Below are 23,001 nucleotides of genomic sequence, written 5' to 3'. Positions count from 1 at the left end.
AAAGTACAAATATACATGCACAGCCTTTGCCTCATCTATTCTACTTCACATATAATTTACATGGTTTCATTGAATTCTTATTGCTTTCACTGAGAATACGTCTGAGTAATAGTAACTGAGGAAGCTGGAATTTGAAGCTTTTGTCTGAGAAAAGATAAAACCTATTTTTCACCGACTATACTTTTCTGAAATATCCTGCAAATGTAGATTAGTACATCATACAATGCTAAATTCTGCTTTTCCTAACCTGAGTATTTAGTGACTCACTGTTCCGAAATGCATCCTCAAATTCAACTTTAACTGCATCAGGAGAGCTTTTTTTTATTTTTCAGTACTATGCAACAAAACTTTTAAAATATACAGGCTGAGGGCAAAGCATATGGGGATATAAACCAAGATTAAAAAGGGCCTCAGTCAACACTAAGTCAAATCAAGGTCAGTAAATCCAGAGCAATGGGCTTTTCAGTACATTTAATTACTTTAATTTTAACTGGGGGACCAAATCTGCCAATCAATTTGAATAGTGTGTTTATCTTATGTTTTGCACTGAGGCCAAAACCAGAAGAATGGACGCTTTTTGCACAGTAGACTTCTATATTCACAGAAGACTTTTGGAGGCCACACCGAAAACTGAAATTTCCATTTCCCACTTGCACTATGGTTAATTTGCATTGACACCTAATTAAGTCAAGGAGCCCCAGAGCTGGGACAACTCCTACCCTGCAACAGTTTCTCTGTTTACTTAGGCCTTTGCACCCAGTTCTCAGTTGCTTACAGCTAAAAATTCTCTACGAGGTAGATGCTGAAGGACTTCCTTTAACCAATATTTGCAGGACCAAGTAGTTTAGGCTATAATAGCAACTACAGCTTGATACAGCCTCTTTTTTTCTTATTGACTGATTAGAGATCACTCATCTGTTTTAGGAAAATAAACAAAGAAATAACTTCAGAATATATGTCTAAAATATATATATTGATAGTAGAAAGCAACTAAGAAGATGTTACAATATTTTTCCCTATTTATTTCATAACAAATCAGCTCTTTACCTTGATTCTCAAGTCCCTACAGCACTTACTACTTCCACAGACTAAGAAATCCCCCCTGTCTTATTCTCATCATCCCTTTCCAAAGACAGAATCATAGAGCGGCTGGCTGGAAGGGCTCTCTAGATATTGTTAAATCCAGGAGAACTTGAAAGAAGACTATTACCAACATGGGGTATGGTCAGTTTTGGTTTTGTCTTGCCAAGTCATGAAAACCTTCAGGAATGGGAACTATATAACCTTTCTGGGCAACTTCCATTGCCCTCTTAGTGAAGCATTTTTTTCTAAACTGAATCTTCCGAAGAACAACTTGTGACTTCTGGTCCTTATTATATCATCTACAATGATGGCAAAGAGTGTGGGTCTTTCAGCTTCACTTCTCCGGACTAAGTCTCAGGCTAGAACTTCAACTAGCGTGTAAACTCCAGAGTCTTACAGTGTCTTGTGCTCACAAGTAAAAGTCTCAAAGTTGCACACAATACTTTCACCCTCAAGAGCAACGTTCCAGTGCTCAGTGCTGGAGATCTGGCACTCCACAATGCTGTGGAGGATGCAAAAAGATATCAACAACTCAAATTTTATTCAGCAATTGGTTTGGTAATGTTTTTTTAATGTGAAGATCATTCAAATAGCTGATGTCTTTCTCACGAGCAGTGAATTCAAGTATCTGGAAGCAGCACTCTCCCTGGCACCCTGCCTTCCCCATCTTGCTCATCTGTACTGAATCCAGGCATGGACCAGGCCAGTGACCAAACATACTTCCAAATGGTATTATTTTAAACCTATTGAGTCCATGTTTCTGTGAGTGAAACAGGCTATAGTTTTTATTATTTTATTTTATTACAGGCTTGTCTAATTACATCATGAAAGCACGTATCTCTGTGTGTATATTATATATTTTCAAATGAACATGAGAAGGACTTCACATTTCACTCCATTTACTGCAGAAAAAGGGGAAGGGAAAATGGACTGTTAGCAGGATAGTCTATCTGGAGGGGCTTACTGCACTGTAAGATAAAAAGTGTGGACACAACTTTATGAAGTTTGATTCCAGAACTCAAGCTCAGTATCCTAAGGCATGTTCTTGTAGATGTAGCCCGCCTGATTATGTTTATACAGTCTTCCTTTATCTGTAATATCTCGCACAGTATTACATTTATTTCTTTCCCTTTGTCTTTCTTTCTATTTCTTAATAGTCCAGACACATTCCTTGCTTCTATTCGATTTTCTGACTTTGCTCCTTCTAACCAGAAATGAATAATGAAAAAGAAAACTGGTTTTGAAATTCTGCTGTAGGGTCCATATCTAGATGTTGCACAACAAATAAAAGCAGTAAATTGAGGAGAATGCTAGACCTCAACTACAATAATAGAAAATGGCACTAATGCTACAAGCCATTATTGAAAAATGTTATTATCAATCTATGTTTTCTTGGGATTTCTTCTTAGTACATGATAATTGCTCAACCTGCACACCAATGGATATTTGATAAGGCCATAAAGTCAGTGGCATGACAGTTAAAGCAGAATATATTCCCAAAATAATCCCATGTGTCATTATAAGACAAATAGGAAACAGATGTGGAAAGTGATTTGGTGTAAGAAGGATCTGATTTTTGACTGTATTCTTCTGGTTTATGTCACTGTAACTCTACTGATATTGGTGTGTAGCGGGCAAGAAATAGCGGAGAACTGGGTCAGCGTAAGTCAGAGATGATCTACCCTTCTCTTTGTGTTTGTGGAATAAAGCATTTGAAATAAAAGGCCTGACAGGGAAATCCCACAGTGTAAAAATGCAATGTAGAGACATGCACTAAAACTTTCAAAATGTATGGGCAAGTAATAATGACAATAAATACATGGCTGCTAAGTGCCAAATAAACGTATCATGGTTAGTCTGAGGCCTCAAGGAATTCTGATAAACATGCTATAGGAAGTCCAACCTGTCACAAACAGGGCAACTTGCCCAAATAGCTTTTTGGATGCTCAAGTCAAACTATGTCTATCTACAAACCAACAATGAATACAGGCAACAAAGGAATAAACTCTTTTCTATGTACATCCCCACCCTCTTTTCAAAGGCCAAGGAAGCAATATGAGTAATGATAGGTACTTGATCATACTAGTCACTGGTCTGTGGCATTTGCTCCCAAATTCTGCCCCAAGATGCCATAACAGCAAGAACTGACATGAGAAGTCATTATCAATATTTGAGGGTAAAATTTCATCTCCTCATTTTTTATAAAAGGTGTGCTTGATTATTTTCCAGAGAGTTAGCCTCCGTGTCAGACTGGAAACAAGCTATGCTCCTGGTGTTGTAAGTCCTGTCCTCCTAAATTACACCTGAAAAACCTGTGTGCAGGCAGCAGAGAGAGTGAGGGCAGCTCTTGGGTAATGACTCGGCACCAAAATCAGTCTGCCTGCAGATAGCTAAGACCAAGGCTCTGCTCAGAGACTTAGGCGGGACTATGGACTGTTGCACAGCACAGACAAGAGCTTTTAGCTAGAAAAAATGCACATTATTTCTTCTCAGAAAAAATTCTGATCAGTTTATAATTTTGCTGCCACTTGGGTTTTGCAGTTAATTGAATGCAAAGAATGATACTGCGCTGAGTCAGCAAATACCTTAGTCATAAACAGCAAGAAAAACTGTGTGTTCACCAAATGCTCACTGTTTCAAATTCTTGTGAGGGCTATTATGTAATCGAAGACAGGAATTCATGACAAAGCAAGCTTGCCAGGCTGGAGGAAATTCTCTAGAAATGCATGAAGAAGAAGAAAAAAATTCAAAGAAAGGCCTTTGTAACTCAATGAGTACAATTTATTGTCCAAACCCCTTCTTTAGTTGCACTGGCAGCCCAAAAGGACATTACAATGTGCTTCAAATCTTTTTAAGGATCCTTGGAGCTAAAAACCTTGCAGTAGCATGCTTTATTTCATTAGTGCTGGGTTTTGAACTCTAGGTTTATCTTTCATTGATGCTTCTTTATAATCCATAATAAAAGTACTGAAAATGAGATTGTTTACATCTTGAAATTCCACAAACTCATAATGACAATACCTGACTGCTGGCTCATGGTATAGCGTGAATTGTTTTACCTAGTAAATGTCTTGCATGGTGGGAGATTATGCTTCTGGCTCCTTAAAACACATGTTTTCCTGTAGCACATAATGTTATAGATCGCAAGAGTCAGCCAGAAAGAACTACAGTTCAGTCCTGGAGATGAACATAAAAGTTACTGTGATTCCCATTCTTTGGCCCGATGATCTGCCATTTCAAGGCTCCAGAAATTCACTTTCAAACAGTTGAAATATGGCTGAAGTAATGCCCCATATCATGATACTGAGTGGTGACAAGACATTGCTATTTGCCAAGACTTATTTCATATTTTGCTATTGAATAGCTTTGGTCAGCCAGTGTATCAATACAATATAATGCTATATATACATATAAATATATGCATATGTATGTATGCCCAGCATGATATTTGTATCTCTGTCAGCAGCTAGCCCATCCAGAACTGTCTCAACAAAACAAGGACAAGAAAGATGAAAGCATACACTAGTTGTTTTTGGTAAAAAAAAAAAAAAACAAACAACAAAAAAACCCCAACCTTCTTTCCCACTTTAGTACTGTTTCTGGCTTGTGAGAAAATGTGTGGTTAATGGGGAAGAACTAACCTACCAGAATGGACAGCACTGACTGCTGAGTTTCAGGGTGATTTTTTTTCCTGAAACTTTTCTGGCAATTCACACAGAAACCATCCCAGAATTGCAGAGCCTGATGCAGCAAAACCGCTGCCGGTCAATAATAAATCAATGCAGTGCAAGCAAATGATCTGAAGAGGCTGTGTTGATGGAATGCATGCAGCTACTAAGAAGGTCTTGCTGGTTTAAATTATAAGGCATGGAAGACAATTGATTTGACAGCAGTGATGCTCCCTAGCTGCTCTAGTGTAATTGCAGGAACTCATATCCTTTCTCTTGTAACCCCCAAACCAAAAACAGAAAGGAGCACATTTCCAGGGTACCTTCCAGGGGCTAGTTGATCTCCACAACAAGCTGCCAAACAATAACATGGGATGGTCCAAGAGCATTCAAGATGCCAAGAGCCTTAGGAACTATCACATCCTTTGTTTAATAAAAAACGTAGAGCTGGCCACAGCTGTGAGCATTATCGCTGATAACATTTCCCTTGCTGTTTCCACAGACTCTGTTGTGCTACCATGAAGCATTTTATAAGACAAATAGATTAAAGGGGGGGGGGGGGGAAACACAGAAAAAAACCCACCCCAAAGCCCCAGAAAAAAATAACCCCAAAAGATTGCCAGAGTGGAGTGCCTGGAGTATGACAGTGCACCGGGAGGGAGTATCCATTTGGAGGACTTTAAGGCCAACGGCAGTGTCTCTTAACTGAGTCAGAAGTTGCTGGCACTGAAATATTGTGTTCTCTGTATTATTCAGTGTTGGTCAGAACAAAAAGAAAAGCCCCAGTTCCCACTCGGAGAAAAACTTTCAGACTTGTTAAGGTTTGGATTTATGCCCTCTACATAGAGGCATTAATTGGGGTGGCTAAATTTGCTGCTGCCCTAGTCACGGTCAGCAGAAACAACAGGTTCCTCCGAGTGACAGGTCAGAGCAGCTCAGAACTGCAGTTCCCAAGGGCAAGATCTCTCTTCATTGACCACAGAGGAAGCTTGATATGAATTTAGGACTGAGCTAAGAGTCTTTCTGAAATGAACACTGCTGAGGCAGCTGATTGGAGACACCTGACTTTGAAAACAGACACTGATGGTTTTGCTGTTTGCTTTTTTTTTTTTCTTAATCTCCCCTTCCATATATTAATTTCAGTGAATTTTTGGTTTTTCTCTTGCCCAATACAACTTTCTGTGCACATATTTTATGACTATATCAAGGATATTTCACAGAGTCTTTTAAGTACATTTCACTCTATGAGAAATGATTTATTTATGAATTGTGTTACTTTTCAAGAATAATTTTAAGTGGAACAACTGTGCAGGATATGGCTATGTTGTTATTGTTATTATATTTCCTATTTCACACTTAATCTATTGAGTCATGAAAACTGTTAAATATGAGGACTTTGGTTTCAGGTTTGGGAATCATGCTGTTATGGAACTTTTAATAAGAAACTTTTATTAAAGTCATCCCCATGGAATGCTTTATTTTTAAAAAAGTGCAAGTGCAAATAAATATAATGTGAGAAATTATGCAAAAAATACAAATATTAAAACAAATGTAAATGTTGAGGCAAGTGGTAACCATTGGGGAAATAGGTGAAAAGTGATTGAAGCAATAATGCAACTGTTTTAAATCATTAATTATTAAAAAAAAAAAAGAAAGAAAAAAGAAATGCACACAATGGGCTTCTGACTTTCAGTGTTCAAGTTCCATATGCTATAGGGTTTTTACCTGCATAGATTTGGGGGATACTGGGCTCTGCAACATCTTTATTATATTTTGTTTTTCCAACTTGAGGCTTAGCAGAATTCAGTTATCGGAAACTAGTTTTAAAACCCTGTGGGAAATCACTGTAAGTGGCAGATCTTTAGTAAAATGGTGTTCCCAAAGACAGGTCTCCAGCTTCTGTAGGGCCTGGAACTGAAACTCTCTTGGGCTGCTGTGCTGTGCTAAAGGGGACAGAGAAGGAACTCGTCTGTTGAAGAGCATTTACCCACAAAACTGACGACAAGCTCCTAAGAAGATCTGCCCACCTCTCTGTGCCTGCCCTCAGGCAGCTTGCCCAGCTTCCTGATCACTGCAAGACCTCTCAGTCTCTGCATTAACCTGCGTCCTCTTTTTCAGACTCAAGAAATACTCTTTCCACTAAGCCACTCTACTTGTAGCTGTTCACTGACATTCTGGTACCTGGAAATCTTATTTTTGATACTGAGAAAAAAGAGCTGTTGAGATGACATCCAGCTCTGTGCTTCATTCTGTAGATTAATGAAAACAGAACAGAGCTCTTGAGTTCTGTTTCTCCTCTTATCCCTATATGTCACGTCTACTGGAAAGTTTTCGTAGCTTACAATGTTCAGAAGATGCTTTAGATGCAGTAGACAACTCTGGTAAGCACAAGTTTTGAAAACTTGTCTGCCTTGACTAAGCTGAATTTGGACAACTCACCTTCTCAATAGCTCTCTTTTAGTCAAATATCAAAAATCCCACATTTCTCTGCTTTCTTCTGAAATCAAATCAATTAATATTTATTAAGTTACCATATACCTTTGCAAAATGGGAAATGTTTCATATCTATCTACCTACCTACCTATCTATCTACATAATTATAATTCAATTAATTTAATGAAATGGAAAACATAGCCAAATGGGCTGTTCAGGAACAGCTGGTTTGATCTACTCATTATTCCTAGTTTATGATTTTTAAGTGCTTCTGCTTCTGATTGGAAGACAAACCAAGTGTCAATGTCAAATAGTGAAGTCTTGTTCACACCTGAATATACTAGGTTGCATACTAATATTGGTATTTATATGAAGAATAGCCTCTTTCAAATAATTGTGCAACATATGTAAATAAAAGGAGGGCAGGCACAGTCAAACTGAGCAGCTGTTCCAAAAAGCAATATATGTCTGTGGACTTACTTTGCAATATTTCACAAGCTAAAGACACTACACTTATCTGACTTTCATGCAACAGTATTTGTTTTGTTTTTTTTTTTTTTCTAATGATGTCATGTACCTATTTGCACCAATTTTAAAGCACTGCCTAGATTTATATTTTGGATAAAATATTGTTCTAATTCTAACACAAATAAATGAACAGACATGAAAAATATCAAGGAATTTCATTATAGTGTCATTATACTATTTATCTCTTTAGAAAAACTTGCAAATTCAGAGTAATTAGAAAAAAAAAAATCAACCCAAAGCAAACCAAACACACAGTTAACATGAATGACATGTTAACCTTGACTGATTAGTAAAGACACCAAAAATGTCATCCCAATGGCATACCAGACACTAGATACCATCAAGGATATTGAACAATTCTCAGAGGACACTGAGAATTAAAATGCCTTTGTATTGCAACTTTCTGGGTTGTCAAGTGTAATACATCACCTAAGATCACAGTCTGGCTCATATAGGATGACCTCTGGAAATATAACCACCATACAATGACTGTCTGTTCTAGTCAAGTTATTAAATGGTCTGCATATGTAAGCAATAAGATATACAAACTTAAAACCAGTACACATAACTGAACTACAGAACCTAAAAGTCTCAATTCCTTAAGTGTTCCTATTCTTACCCCCAACATATTTTCCATTAAAAACATTTGGAACATATTCTAATTGCTTTAGCAGATTCTACTATTATGTTAAATAAATTATTGGGCCATGTTCTATTACATGATTGTACTGGTTTTCTATGGTTATTTTTAGCACTCAAGGCCACTGCTTTCCCCCTTTGTCTTCTGGATTTCCTGTATGTTATTAGACTGTGGTGAGGTCAGGCATCAGAGGAAATAACAGCAGTGCTAACTCCTAGACCCAATGTTTTATGAATTACTGAGCATCAGTGAGGTAATGGCAATAAATCTAACCCAGTCTCAGTCTTGTGTCCTGTTGTAAATAAATGAAGTTAGCAAAGGTGTTATTTTATTCAAGAGCCTTCCTGATGAGAACGAAAATGCTTCCCCTGGGGGACTGTTTGTAAAATTACTTCTATAATTAGGGTGCTGTTTAACAAGAGAAAGGTTCTCCAGTTTTCCTGGGGAACTTTCATGTCTGAGTCAAGGGTATCTTATTTACAACACAAAAACGACTGCAAATTGAGGAAGCAATGTATAGAAAGGACTTAGTCAAGTGGAGTTAACATATAAGCATATGGCCAAGGTTTTCTAATTTCCCAATTGATTTTGCATGCTCCTGAGTTGGGCACCCAATTTAAGACTTGCTCAAGGGCTCTGATTTTCACTGAATACCTTCATGGGCAATTTAAAATTCCGATACTTGAAAATGTTAGTCACTTCTGCCTTGCTTTTTAGCCTATCTGCTTTTTAATTCCTAGCACGGAAAAATCTCTAATATGAGCACACGTCCTAACTAAAGTCTTCCAAAATCTGAGTCTAAAGGAGTGACAGAATAAGGAGCAAGGCTAGAAAAATACTATGAACCCTTTTTCCCTATAATAAGACCTACTGAGCATGCTTTCAGAGAATTTGTACAAGTAACAAAGAAGGGACAGAGAATTATACCCACAGCAACTACTGTAACAACTATTACGCCTTGCTTTTTTCTCTAAGATACTGCAATCTATCTGCAACATTTCACTCAGAGAAGCCTGTAAAGCGTCAGGTCTAGCCCAGTGTTTGATATGTATTCAGATTTCAAAAAAATATAAGCAAGGTCTGGAATACAGAAGCTGAAATTCTGACCCTTTGGGCAATTTTTCTTTTCCTGAGGCAAAGCTTAGATTTGAAATCTCTGCAATAAGCACTTCTCTTTCGTCTTTGTTCCCTCCACTTGCTTTCAGTGTGACACCACCCAGCCCTTCTGCAGCCTCATTTTATTTTTCTTCATTAGCAAAAAATAATATCCTCAACATGTTAATAACTGGTATTGCATTAGAGAACAATACATTTGAAAAGCTAACTTCTATTGTGCACATGGAGACATAACTAACAGCAGACATAATTATAACCTCTCTCTGTGACAAGTTGCAATTATTCTTCATGGCACTGTGTTTAAGAGCAATGCATTTCTCATACAGGTTGGGGGGTTTTATTTAAAAAGTCAACAATGTTTGATATTCTTTTCCCAGTGCAACAAAAACTTTGCTGACACAGAAACAGATGGATTTAAGTGTTTTTGATTCAGGGTGACTGAAGAAAATACATTAAAATTCACTCCTTTATTCACTACTTTGCCTGCTTTTCTAGCACCCAGAAGTTCCCAGAAGGGGAGAGAGTCAGCAATGCTGGCAAGAATATGTAATACACTCAGCTCATATATCTATAATGTACACTCATAAATAGGAATGCACAGTGTCATCGGGGCTAATCAGCATCCAACCAGATAACTCCATTGCCAATAGTCATATTTTCAGAGAAGAAATGTTGTCTCTCATTTAACAGAACTTTGGCTCAAAATCCTGGCTGTTTCACCCAGTAAGATCATAGTATATTGTAGTGTAGTGTAGTACGGTATAATATAGATCAACTTTGTTGACTAAAGCAAACTGACAAGCACACTAACCTCTCACAGGGAAGAAGTAGTTCTCCTTAAAGTTCTGTTGATTTCTGGGATAATTTTTTTGTAGCCAGGTTTAATGGAATCCAAATGATTAAGTTATTCGGGTTTATTTGAGAAGGAAAGATGACATTCACATTACTTCACATTTCATCACCCACCACCGGCTCACAGTCACAGTGTGGAGTGCTTATGGTCCTGAACCGAGTTAGGCAGGACCTGTCTTTGTGCTCAGGGGAGGGTTAAGGTTTGTAACAATAAACCCTGCAACTAAGGGTGATGCCTTCCCAGATGTGGTGTGATCCCTGAGACTTCTGTGCGTATCTTCTCAGGCCCTGCTCTCAGAGCTTCAATCTGGAGTCCGCCGAAGTCAAAGAAAGATTCCCCTCAAGTTCAGTGAACGTCAGAGGAATCTTTCTCGTATCCCTTGCCATGTTTACGTGTTAACTCAAGGTCACAGCAAATCCTTCCAAATTACTATGAATTAAAACAGTTGTTCTCCATCACCATCAATTTAAAAGGTTTGAATTGATGAATATAGGACTTCTAAACTTGCTTTCATACCATCACCCTTCTGCTTTTTGTCATCATGAAAGTAATGGCAGTAAACAGTGAAGAAAAATCATGTGTATTCTTAATCCATACTGATTACTTGTTTTAGAATATCTGACTGAAATGCAAGCTTCATTTGCATTTATGCAGATAAATGTTAAATGTTTAACTGCACTTAGCTGTTGATCCTTGAAAGGTATAATTACACACAAACACATACATGCACAAACAAAAATAATAAGACCTGAAATATTAATCATCTCACCTGCTGTGCCAAATCACCCTTTTAATTTGTTATTCATAAACAAAAGCACCTTTAGACAATGAGCTGAGTTCTCTCCTCAGCGACGCTCGTGCAACCCCAGTGAAAGGCAACATAACTAAAGAAAGAAGTCAGTTTTGGAGATTATCAAGCAGGTTGAATATCAGAAGGGTCAGGGTGGTTTTTGCACATCCACAATATAAATGCAATTTTTAAGTCATTGGGTTGCTTCTAAACCACCTTGCCTTAGTTTTACAACTGGAGTGTTTCCTTACTGTAAGTTAACCCTGGATCCAGAAAATTTGATCCTAATTGGAAGGGAAAAAACACATGCCTTTCTATGTATTTATTAAAATCTTGTCAGACCATCTGCAAGATAATGCTGCTCAGCTTTCTATCACCTTGGATGTAAACATTTCAACAGGAGAAGGTGTTTGTGCTGTTTGAGGCACCTTCTGAACTCTGCTGAGCTTATCTCTTCTTTAGAGATGAAACTTCGTTTACCTAAGATTTGAACACTGATTACAGGCCCCTGAGAAACAGGAGACAGTTTTCGAAACATTGTCGACTATAATTGGTTCCTGTCAAAACGTAAGTCCCTCGGAAAGGGAAGAACTCAGAGGTATGGCCTTGTAGAAAAAGTGACCAAACATCTGCAATGATGCTGGAGTTTTCTTGTAAGAAAAGTCTCACAAGGGCTAGCAAGGTCCGCTAGTCCCATACTGCACATTTAAAGATGCACAGGAAAACTGTGGGAATGAAACGTATCTTTCCCCTTTCCTTTTCTTTTGTATGCAGGCATTAAAATTAACACTTACAAATGGAATCTGAAATATAATAGCCCAGCTGTCTTCCTGTTTCAGGAGGTGCTAGTGGTAGCAGAGAAGTCAAACTGCACGGCTGGCATTTCATTCTCATATCAGTGACTAAGCATCTGCTCCAAAAACCATTCAGTCTATGGCACTCTCCTCTCATCTTTCAGTAGCCTCTGAATTAAGGCCTCAAAAGATCAGAAGCAGCATCACTTTTTGTGTAGATTAAAGGAACAGGAATTTTAAAACTACATTTCTGCCTGAAAATGTTTTATTTGTCAATGTTAGAGATCAAATCTCATTTTGCTGACTGAAGGCAGCTAGAATCAACCAGAACAACTCATATATTTGTGTCAAGGACTTTCTGGAACTTTGTGTAAAGCTGTGTTCACTGTTCCCTTCTGCATCTTTCCACAGAAAGCAATTCTGCAAACACTAGTACAGTACCTCAATTTATAGATCAAGAACAAGATTTTAAAGTCACAATAGCTTTTTAAAAATTTTATTTTATTTTTTATGAATGAGGTCAATGCTCAGTAACAGTCAAAAAAAGCAAATTTAATGCTAGGAGTTTCAAGGAAAGAAATAAAGAACAAAACCAACAGCATCTTTATGCCTCTATAAAAGCATGGCACTCCTGCATTTTCAGTACTTCATGAAGTTACAGTCCTCTAACTTAGAAAGCATACAGCACACTGGAAGAGATATGAAGAAAAGAAGACTCTTCTCAGTTTGTTCTAAAATGAGAAACTGTCAGGTAGAAGGTTTAAAACAAAATAAAGCCATGTTCCTCACATATTACAATTTGTAGGGCATGGGATGTTGTGGATTCTTAAAATATATGAGCTCAAGAAATGCCAGTACTAATTCATCAAAACCAAGTCATTGAAAAGCATTAAATACAGATTCCACCCCTGGTTCAGGAAATCCCTGAACAACGAGTGCTGGAGCCTGGGAGACTATATCACTAAGCACTGCTGCATGCTCGCCGCCTTATTCTCTTCTACTGGCATCCATTATGGGCCCTTGTGAGAACCGAGATACTGGGCTAAATGAGCCTTTGGTCTGAACAGATTTGACTGTTCTTATGAAATGAGGCAGAGAGAAATTAGGTAATTTAGCCAGGAAATCTATGCCAAAGCAAAAAGCTAATGTTCTAGTTCCTGAGCCTTGTCCAGTGCCATAAACAAAAGTATATAGTCCTGCCTCAAATCCTGGTAAAGCTAAAGGCAACTGAGCTTACTCAGCACATGCAAAGCTATGCACAACGTGCCAAGTAAAATTGTTAAGGATCACTTGTGATGGGAAGAGTGCATCAGCCTTTGTGTCCAGTTAGCCTTTAGTCTCCCTGTGATTCCCAAGGAATATCTCTGTTGGATTCCCAATGCATGGACGAATTGCCATATGCAAATAGCCACTTTTTTATTCACTTGAGTTTTACAAGAATTAGCCTTGGAACCAAAAAATCCCTCTTACAGATTTCCAGCTCTAAAGCAATTTAATATTAATTAGCTAAATAATCATAAAAACAAAAATTAAAAAGAAATAGGTCATTTAACTTAGAATAAAGATCAGATAATGCAAACCACAAAATTTCATAGGGAGAGATAAGTTGGGGGTTTTTTAAGTGACTTTTATGATTCATATACAGTCAGTAGAGATTCACGTGACAATATTATTCTAAAATGTTCCCATCACATCCAACACTTATTAAAATAATCTAATCTGTTTAAACATATTGGAGGGAAGAAGAGCTGGTATGTAATTATCTCTTTCCCTAAATTGTTCTTTGATTTGGTTTCAAGGTTCAAAGATCCACCCAGTTTTTGTGTTAATAGCCAGCACTGATGTCACTGGGAGAAACAGAACGGAAGATAGAGGTGGAGGTTGAATTTGAAGATAAATTGAATAAAAACATTAGAAACCACTGGATAAGAAAAGCAAACAAACATCCAATAAGTCCACCTCTGGTTTCATAACTCTTCCTTGTTTCTTGATGTATTGTAATATCCTTCCTTTCCCTTTTTAATCATGCAAACTTACAGCTGTCTTTTTGAACATTTTTAGACTCAACTTCAAGTGCCTCACTTGATACCATATGTCACACATTTCCTCTTCTTTTTGTGAAATGGCTTCAGATAGAATAGTTTAACCTTATTTTCCTGCTGTCTGGATTTTGTCTCTTGGTATTCAGAAGCCTCCTTCTATCTTAAATGTCATTCATTTTAAGTCGTTTCATCAAATTTTGGTCACAGGTTTTAAATTCTGCACCATTAATCTTCTTAACTAATATAAGAAGTTAAAAACTCATTTATTACAAACTGTACCATGATGAGGATATGTGCCTACACAGAGCAGCTAAAGGGCAGTAGAAGATTCCTGGTAGAAAATTAGTGAGTGTAAGCTGCAAACAAGAAAATGAAGTGACAATAACAGGATATAAAATAGACCAGACTTGCTTTGCCTTACAATGTCCAGATACTTTGTTTGTTTGTTTGTGTTTTTTCTGCTGCATTTCTACCTTTCTACAACCTCTGCCTTGCCATCACATTAGTTTTTAGCCATTTATATAATTTTCAGCATGGGGATTTAATCTACTGTCTCAGATGACAATGTCTAAGGAAGAACACCAAATGCTTCTAGTAGACTTACATGTCAAGAGTCTGAACATTAAAATCTAAGTTTAACAGCATACCTAAGTTCATGTTTTTTCTGAGGGCTGGTGTGGGTTGTTTTAAGCTGGATAATAATTTGCCTCAAATCTCGCACAATTGAACTGTATCTGAAATTTCATACTGCTTCCTGAGTTCCCTTCTTGGTTTCAATTTGGATAATTTTATTCTTTCTAGTTCAGAGAAATGCAAATCAATATCCAGGAACTTTTCTGAACCATATTGCTTCTGAGTGTCTGCCTCATTTTATTATTTTTATTTCACGGTCATGAACATCCCAGATACTATGATAGATGTGAAAGATAAGCACTATTTCTGAAGATGCATAATTCTCTCCATTCAGCAAGGATAAGGCTGGATAACTGTAACAACTGACTATGTTTCAGGTGATTTAAATCAGGTAAAATAACTTCTACCCTCTGAAATTAGGCTGTAATCTAAGTCTGGAGGGAGTAAATTATCTAATACCAGGAAAGAGTAAAATACTGAAAGTCTCAGGTCCTCGAGCATACTTCCCTGTTGCCATCTATTCATCTTTCTCACTGTCTTTTTTTCCTCCATTTCATGACCCAGTGTTCCCTGGCACTATAAGAAACCCCAGATCTCTCTCCCTTTCCCCTTCAGAGTGTCCTGTCTATGGTGCTGCCTATGGAGAACCTATGAAACTGAAAACCAGTTTGTCCTTTTGAAGCATCTAAATGCAGAAAGACTTCAGATTTGGTTTTACTTGACATACATGAGCAATCTCCCTGAAAACAATGAAACAATTTGCTTAAGTTCCTTCTGAATGAGGTTCTCAGACTGCTTTTCATAAGTGTGCACTTAAATGCATAGGTAATTAATGCTCAAATTTGACAGACTGGCACATAAAGCCTAATCCCAGCTCTACAGGAATCAAAAAGTAACCAGTGATCACAGTGCATCAGAGATTTGGCTTTAAAAGCAACTTTAAAAACAAATATGCAGCTCCCATATTCTTTCCCTTTGTCTCAAATCACTGAAATCTCTTGAAAAATATATTGCAATCTCTTTTTAATTAAATAATTTGAAAATTTATCTATTGCAACTAAATTCAGCATTAAGTTTCATTCCTTCATCTATGTAATGATAGTGGTAGTTATTCATGCTTATTTTTATAGCTCTCCTCATCTCACCCCTTCTCAGATGGCTAGTACATTTAAAATCCTCCTTACAGCAGGCACTAACCTTCATATCCAACCTTTATTTCCCTGCTTAACATACTGGCTTCTACTATAACATTGCTTCTACTCTTTAGGAAGCTTTTGAGCGAATGTTGTTGCAGTTTCTCATACACTTTTTTTCAAATTTTACTTCAGTCTTGTTAGTCTGGAGGAGTCCAGTGATTTAGAAGTAGTAGTGCCAAAAGAGAAAAAAGCAGGAGGGAAGTTTGAAATACTCATTGTGGTTATTTGACTACAGAAACATATACCCATTTGGGGGGCTTTTTTCAGGTAGAAGATGAAAAAAAGTCATTTTTCTAGAACATAAGTTTGAAAAATGAGAATAAAACCCCACTTATACTAAGATGTTAATAGACACCAATCTTGTCAGTAATTAATTTGGCCTGTAGTACATAAAATTTGACCAACATTAGAAATCTTGAAATAAGGTATGCTCATTTGAAATAGGCATTTCTTAGAAATTCTTAGAAGCACTTGAAAAGACTGAAGTCCATTAGAAATTATTACATCTTATTATTATTATGAAGAGTTTAAATGTTTATTCTGAGGTACAATATTCAATTTCCTGTCATTTTTTTTTCCATTCAAGGCCTCAGGAAAGATTGAGGAGACATGTTGTCTTTAAAACTTTGGCTTTTTATTGTTTTTATACATGCTTCTATCTTTATTTTCCTCAAAGAAACTTAAAATTACTTTTAATGGCACTTAGATTCTTAAGCACCCCATTGAAGATGAGACTGAAGTTACTAAGCCAGATAAGCACCCATGAATATGATGCTTTTGATGTTTAATTTACATTCTACTAGTTAGGTATGTAAATATGAAAATTCAAATTCAGGTATAAATTTCAGGAGTAGATTAAAATTGTTTTTCTGGTATCTTAAGTATCTTATGTAATCTTAGATCCTTAAAAGCTTTTGCAAATGTGGTATTTTCCTGACTCAAGACCAGTGAAAACTAGAAAGCCACCAATGAAAAAAGGTTTTTGCTCCAGTTTAACTCCTGCAGTAATTGAAATCCTAGTTAACCCCAAAAGATATTACTTTTATCTTTTTGGGAAGTTTTAGAAGGGTTAAGTCTGGATTTGTTTCTGACCATACTGCATAATATCTAGAAAAACAACTAAGAAAGATGCTGTAGATGTAAGTTGGAAAAAACCACCCCTGTTCTTTTTATTTTTTCCACCACAGGAAAGATTTTGGACCAGGATTTGATTCCTCTTACTCAAACGGCTAATGTGGCTCATGAGAGTAAGTCATTGCTTCATATGAGTAAGATGTCAGGCTTTTTGGAAGTAACTGAAGTCTCAGCTTTTCTTACTGTCTTCTATTATCTGTTTTAAAGTATTTCCTTATTTATTATCTTTAATACCCCATGAAATATACTGATTGTAAAAATAATATCTAAGTCATTAAGTGTTATCTAAACTACTTGCTGCAGTGTCAGCTAAAATAAATCATATTTTTTAAGGGATCCTATATCATCCTTCTACAAAAAATAACAGACATTTTCCTTTATTTTCTTTTAGCCCTCTCTTTAAGACTTTTATTTTGTGGTTCTGATATGTGACTGTTTTTATAATGTCAGGAAAGTACCTTGAGTTAAAAAATTTATTGTGCTATAATCTTTGTACAGAGAGATTTAGCATTTCTTTAACCATCCTTTACACTGTAGTCTTACTATCTCCCTTCAAGGTAATCCTTTTTACAGAGGGTCATGGATTTTCAGTGTCTGCATGAAAACACATTTGCACAAAGAAATAAAAGCCAAATTCACAAACCTACAAATGACAAGCAGAAAAGGCTTGTATTCCAGCTTGCTTTCCTGCAAATTCCTTTGAAAGGCTAAACAGCCTTTTCAGTGCAAGCACTAATCTGCGGACTTGTACTGCTATGTTTGAATGTAATGAGATTCCAGTAAACACATGCACTCCATGTCAACACAGTGAGCTCAGTTTAAGAGCAGCTTATTTTCGGTTACTTTCAGGCAGCTAAAACCAGACCTGAAATACCACTTTAACTGGAATGAGAATGCCTGTGCAGGGATTTGCATTACCTTAGTGAGACATTCACAACTTTGCTTATGGACAATGCTTAATGCATGCAGAGAGCTCTTCCACGATCAAAACTTCCACTGTCTTGTCCAAACTTTCCTTTTGTGGCTCCCTTTCTTGACTGAGGTTAAACAAAGTCAGCTTTCCCCATTACTGTTCTGTTTATCCCCACCAATCTTTGAGAGAATACATAAACCTTGTACTCGTGTTTGAATCATTTATTACTATATTATGCTTGTTGGAAGAATCTCTGTGGCCTTATTCCATGTTAAACGATGACCAATCTTTCCATGTCCTAAATTTGTTATGAGTTTCACAGCTTTTTACTTAGGAATCAAAATTTGTGATCTAGACTAAACTCTACTGACTTCAAGGGATTTGTTCTTCAGTAAGTATTCCAGGAAAAGACCTAGGTATAGCAGCAGTAGGCTGATGAAGACTTACGCTTTCATTACTCCCACACTTGAGTAATGAAACCAGATCCCTGTTTCTTATAACAAAAGATGATGAAATGCATAAACAGAAAGGTTTGTTAAAACAGAATAAAATAAATTGTTATTCAGAAAACGTAAATTAAGTTAAGCGCCTCAACCAGCTATAATTAAATTCAATATGCCACCATGACTATTGTTGATATACCACCTTCATGACCACTGATGCGTAGCCAAACAGAAAATGAAACTTGGATCAAGTAAAGGGAAAAAACAACAGCACTATTGCTCTGGAGTTTTCTGCTGTTTGACACATGGTTTGTATTGTAGGTGCACTCATATCCCTTATGAAACCCTTTGCAAGCTTGTAAACAAATGTTAGCTACAGAGAGTAATGTTGATTTGTAGAAATGGCAAAATGCTTTCAGGTTTCGTGTTGATTCCATGCTTCAAACAACCTGGAAGTATAGGATGAAATGATTAGAGAGTTACTGCTTTGAAAAACTAATCAATGCCATTTGTTTTCTGATTACACATTTACTGGTTCATAATTAAAAAAAAAATAATATCATACTTCAGGGAAAAAGAACACATTGGAAGATAGTCTTCCTCCCTTAGACTGTTTTTTTCCTAATCCCCCTTTAAAAGCTGTTTCCAGGTCTGGAATCAGGCTGAGTCAATCAGTAGATATGTTTTTACCATGCCCAAGAAGTAAAATTCTGTATTATCTGAGAAGCCACAGCACAGAAAACTGACCAATTCTTTGAGAATCCCAGTATTAAGACTTCTTTCTTTTTTTTTACACTTACATTTAATAACTTTGTGTAGGTTTGGCCATTATGTGTAGAGGGTCTTTGAAGGGCATCTAAAGATTATTCAGTGGACAGATAGTTCCATCATTGCTATTTAGCTTGTTTGTGGATTTTTTTGGCCCGGAGACATGGGATCATTTTCACATGACAATGACTGAAGCTTCATCTTTCAAGAAATCTGGATTGCAGAGAGCAAAACCAATTAAGGCCGAACCACTTGGCCTCGGCAGAAGCCTGAGGACTGGAGAAGAACCCATAACATTGGTGTCATCCTCAACCAAAATGTGCAGCAGCTTTGCATTTCACTGATAAGATGGTGCCACCACTACTAATTATCTCACTGGCATAAAAACACATATCATAGCATGAGAAAGGCAGATTTCTATCAAGAATTCTTCATCTTTCCTTTTCTTCTGCCAATACTTTCCTAGCTGTGTTGTGAGCAAAGATTTCTGCAGCATGAGGCAGATTTTATTTTTTTTTTTCTGTTTTGTCAAAAGACATGATCAGGCAAAATATTTAAATAAGGGTAAACTTAAGGTATGTGAATAATTTCATAGCCTGGAGCAAGGCCAATGTTTCAGGAGGACAGCAGACATGGGAACTTTACACCTTCTTGCTTACATATGAAAAGGTCTCAGATTAATGATCTATTTATCTAGTGGATTGTTTCTCTTTAAACAAAGAAAAAACCAGAATATACTGTGTATTTGTCACTGCCAGTTTGCATAATGCTAGGAAATTATTTTTTAAGTCAAAATCTATGAAATGAGATTTCAATCCAGCATGAAAATTATAGGCAAAAAATAACTTTCTCTCATTTCTGTAGTGCTCCACTCTGTCACTGGTGTTGCCCATGTCATATTCCCACTTGAACAGGTGATGAGAAAAGTTTATATCCAGATCAAGCTGCTTGCTCAACTTTCCTGGTGTGGTATCTATTAAACACAGAAGAAGGCAGCAAACTAGTAACCCCTGAAAGCATCCTTCTGATGAGTCAGACTGAGCTGTTAGCAAAACTCTAGTCACTCGTTACCAGGCTTTTAACTCCACGTAGTGCAGAGGTGTGAAAAGGATCAAGGAAATTTTAATACTTCTCTCATCCTGAGCGGTGCTACTTGAGCTTTGCACTCATGCAGCACATGGAACATGACCATGATAATTTTGACATTCCATTTCTCTTCTGCAATGTTGTCACTGTTCTTTTTAACCCAATAGCATAAGCAGTATTTTACATATAAGAACAACCAGGATTGTTTTATGTTTAAAAACAAATGGGCATATCTTCAGGTCCTCAGCTTTATGCCACCAATCTTATTATACATTTACATGCCAGATATTCTGCACATATAATAGATTACTACAAGGCTGATATTTAATTTCCTTAATTAATTTCATTGTGAAGGCATGTTTGAAACCACATTACTGAAGGATTCCTCCAAGGTAACCATTTAACAGCTAAGTAACCTTTAATTACTTTGCTGTAATGATACACATCTAAGACAGATATTGTTATACTGTGACATCTGAGCACTTTAACCTAAAGGTAGTTATTAGCACTCCCATGCAAGATTCATTATGGATCATATTTCATTAATGGAGAGTATTGTGTTCTCATCTGATTATGTACTTGCAAACGTTTATTAACATATTTCCCTTAGTGTGACCATGTTGCAACTCAGAGGAATCCATAGATTTTCATAAATCATGTAGCATTTCTTAACTAAAATATATGCAATCATACAATAGAAAAGTTACATGACAGCTCTTCTGGAACTGTTTGATACATACACTAAATATGAAAAAAGTTGCTTAGGACTGGACAATGTATATAATTATGATTAGCTGTGCAATATTTGAAAATGGAAGAATTAAAATGCAAATCAATGCTGTACTGCAAGAATCACTAGTTGTGATTTATATCACTACAGGTGAGAAGACAGTCCAGACTTGTAGATGACTGCAGATGTACACAAATTAGAATAGATTAGATGACATAGCAAGTCACTGCCAATTCTAATAGACATGAATTCATCATGATACATTTATTCATTCTGCACAATACTTCTTTTTATCTAAGTTTTCCAGTGGTGACTGGTTTTTCATACAATGTGTTTCTCACATTCTTTTCTGACTCACTGAGCTAAAGAAAACCCACATTTTAAAAAACAAAGTTTCCTTCTGGGAATAAATAAAAATAACCATATGTGATTTGTCTACAGCAAATAATACAGAAGCTGAAGAGAAAGAAAAAAAAGCAGGTATTAGCTCATCTTTTCTTTAGCTCCCAAGTAATGGTGGAAAGTTACTCACCCTTTTCCAATGAAATTAGTTACTTCGGAAATAACTAATTTACTCAAAGTCCACAGAGGCATGAACAAGTCAGAGGCATGTATTTCATCTGAGTCAGGTCATAGTCACTAAATTATTTGTCTTACATAAATGAGGGAGAGGTGAAGGAAGGAACAGAAGGGCACAGTACATTTTCCTCACAGGAATGGTATTTGAGAGATGATACAGAGATTCTGTATGGTTTATACTCAGGAGCTCAAAGAGAAACCTGCACATTTCCAAACAGACTTACTGAGTGCCACAAACAGAAAGCAAGTTGCTACAAACTATGTAATCTAGAACTGAGAATGAATGGAAGAGTAAATAATTTTTTTTTCACAACTGACTTTAAATGGTTTTATTCTTAGATTTTGAGGACAGAAAGAGTTGCTGTGATCACTTAGTCTGATTTCCAGCATCACACAAGCAGTAGGCATATGGGACAAGCACAAATATTTAAAACACTGCCTGTTTCAGTACTATTCTTAATCTCCCACAGTCTTTCAGCAGTAAATTGATTAACTGTTCATAGCAAAAGATATATGGACTAATGTATAACGAAGATAATTATTTATGTCTATGCACTGCTTTCACGTCTGTTATTTTTAGATGATTTTATGCACAGTCCCATTTTCCTTCCATGCACAAAATACAATCTGTCTAAATTCCTAAAACTGGATTTTCTTCCTGCAGACAGGTACTATTGAAGCAGTCAAGCTGACCAATGTACTGGGTCTCTATTCACAAAAAGGTATTGTTTAAAGAAGGATGAATGATTTTCTCTCCTGTAAGACTTTTAAGATCTTGAAATACCTGATTGTTAATCTACCTGTGTCATCTTATGCCAGCAAAACATGTGATGCAAAAAGATGAAAGGTTGTATACTGATAAAAAACATTTTCTTTATCCTTTGTAAAGGTATTTAGCAAAGTTAGAAAGTGACACACTGGTTAAACTGTATCTGCTCTTGTTTTGCAGAGATCATTCCTCTTGGAGCCATCTTCTCTGTGTGTATGGCATATATGGGATTAATTCTCATTTGCTTTCTTACAAGGTTCAGCAAATTCTCTCCTTAAGAAGCAAAGTACTAATTACTAATCAAAGCATCAATATTTAGCATTATTTTCTTACTGAGCTATGGAATAGTGGAATTTTATGATTTATGAACTTAGCAACAAATTTGAGACACTCTTTGTATAACACAGAGCAGAGAAGTAACTCAGTTTCAAAATCTTGCAAAGGCAAGGAGGCATCTGGAAAGTATTTGGAAGCTTTTTCACATAAATATGAGTCTGTACATAAAAATGGGGATGGTCTAGATAGCAGGAGAAGAACAATTATTTCCTGTTCCACCAGGCAACTGCTGGAAATACCTATGTACTGCTGTTTACTCACAGAAATAGTAGCTTCACCTGCAGTTACTCTGCTTTTTATCAAAGGAGAAATAAGATTTAATCACTGTTGAGAAGCCAGTTTTGTCACGCCAAATGCATCTGTTGATGAAATAAAGAGATGTATAAGGAGCTTGGAAGCACACCAAGGAGGCCTCCCGTTGTGGAAAGTGACTTTTTTCTTTCCTGAATCTGTTTGAAAGATTGCTT

General features: G+C 36.6%; 1 protein-coding gene across 2 annotated transcripts in view; it reads right to left on the bottom strand.

The window, feature by feature from the left end:
• Window positions 1-23,001, bottom strand: part of SEMA3A (semaphorin 3A) — a 251,245-nt gene that overhangs the window by 68,096 nt on the left and 160,148 nt on the right. The window lies entirely within an intron of this gene.

Source organism: Buteo buteo, chromosome 4, assembly GCF_964188355.1.
Source record: "Buteo buteo chromosome 4, bButBut1.hap1.1, whole genome shotgun sequence".
NCBI classification, from domain to species: Eukaryota; Metazoa; Chordata; class Aves; order Accipitriformes; family Accipitridae; genus Buteo; species Buteo buteo.
This window is presented reverse-complemented; position numbering and strand designations above follow the sequence as displayed.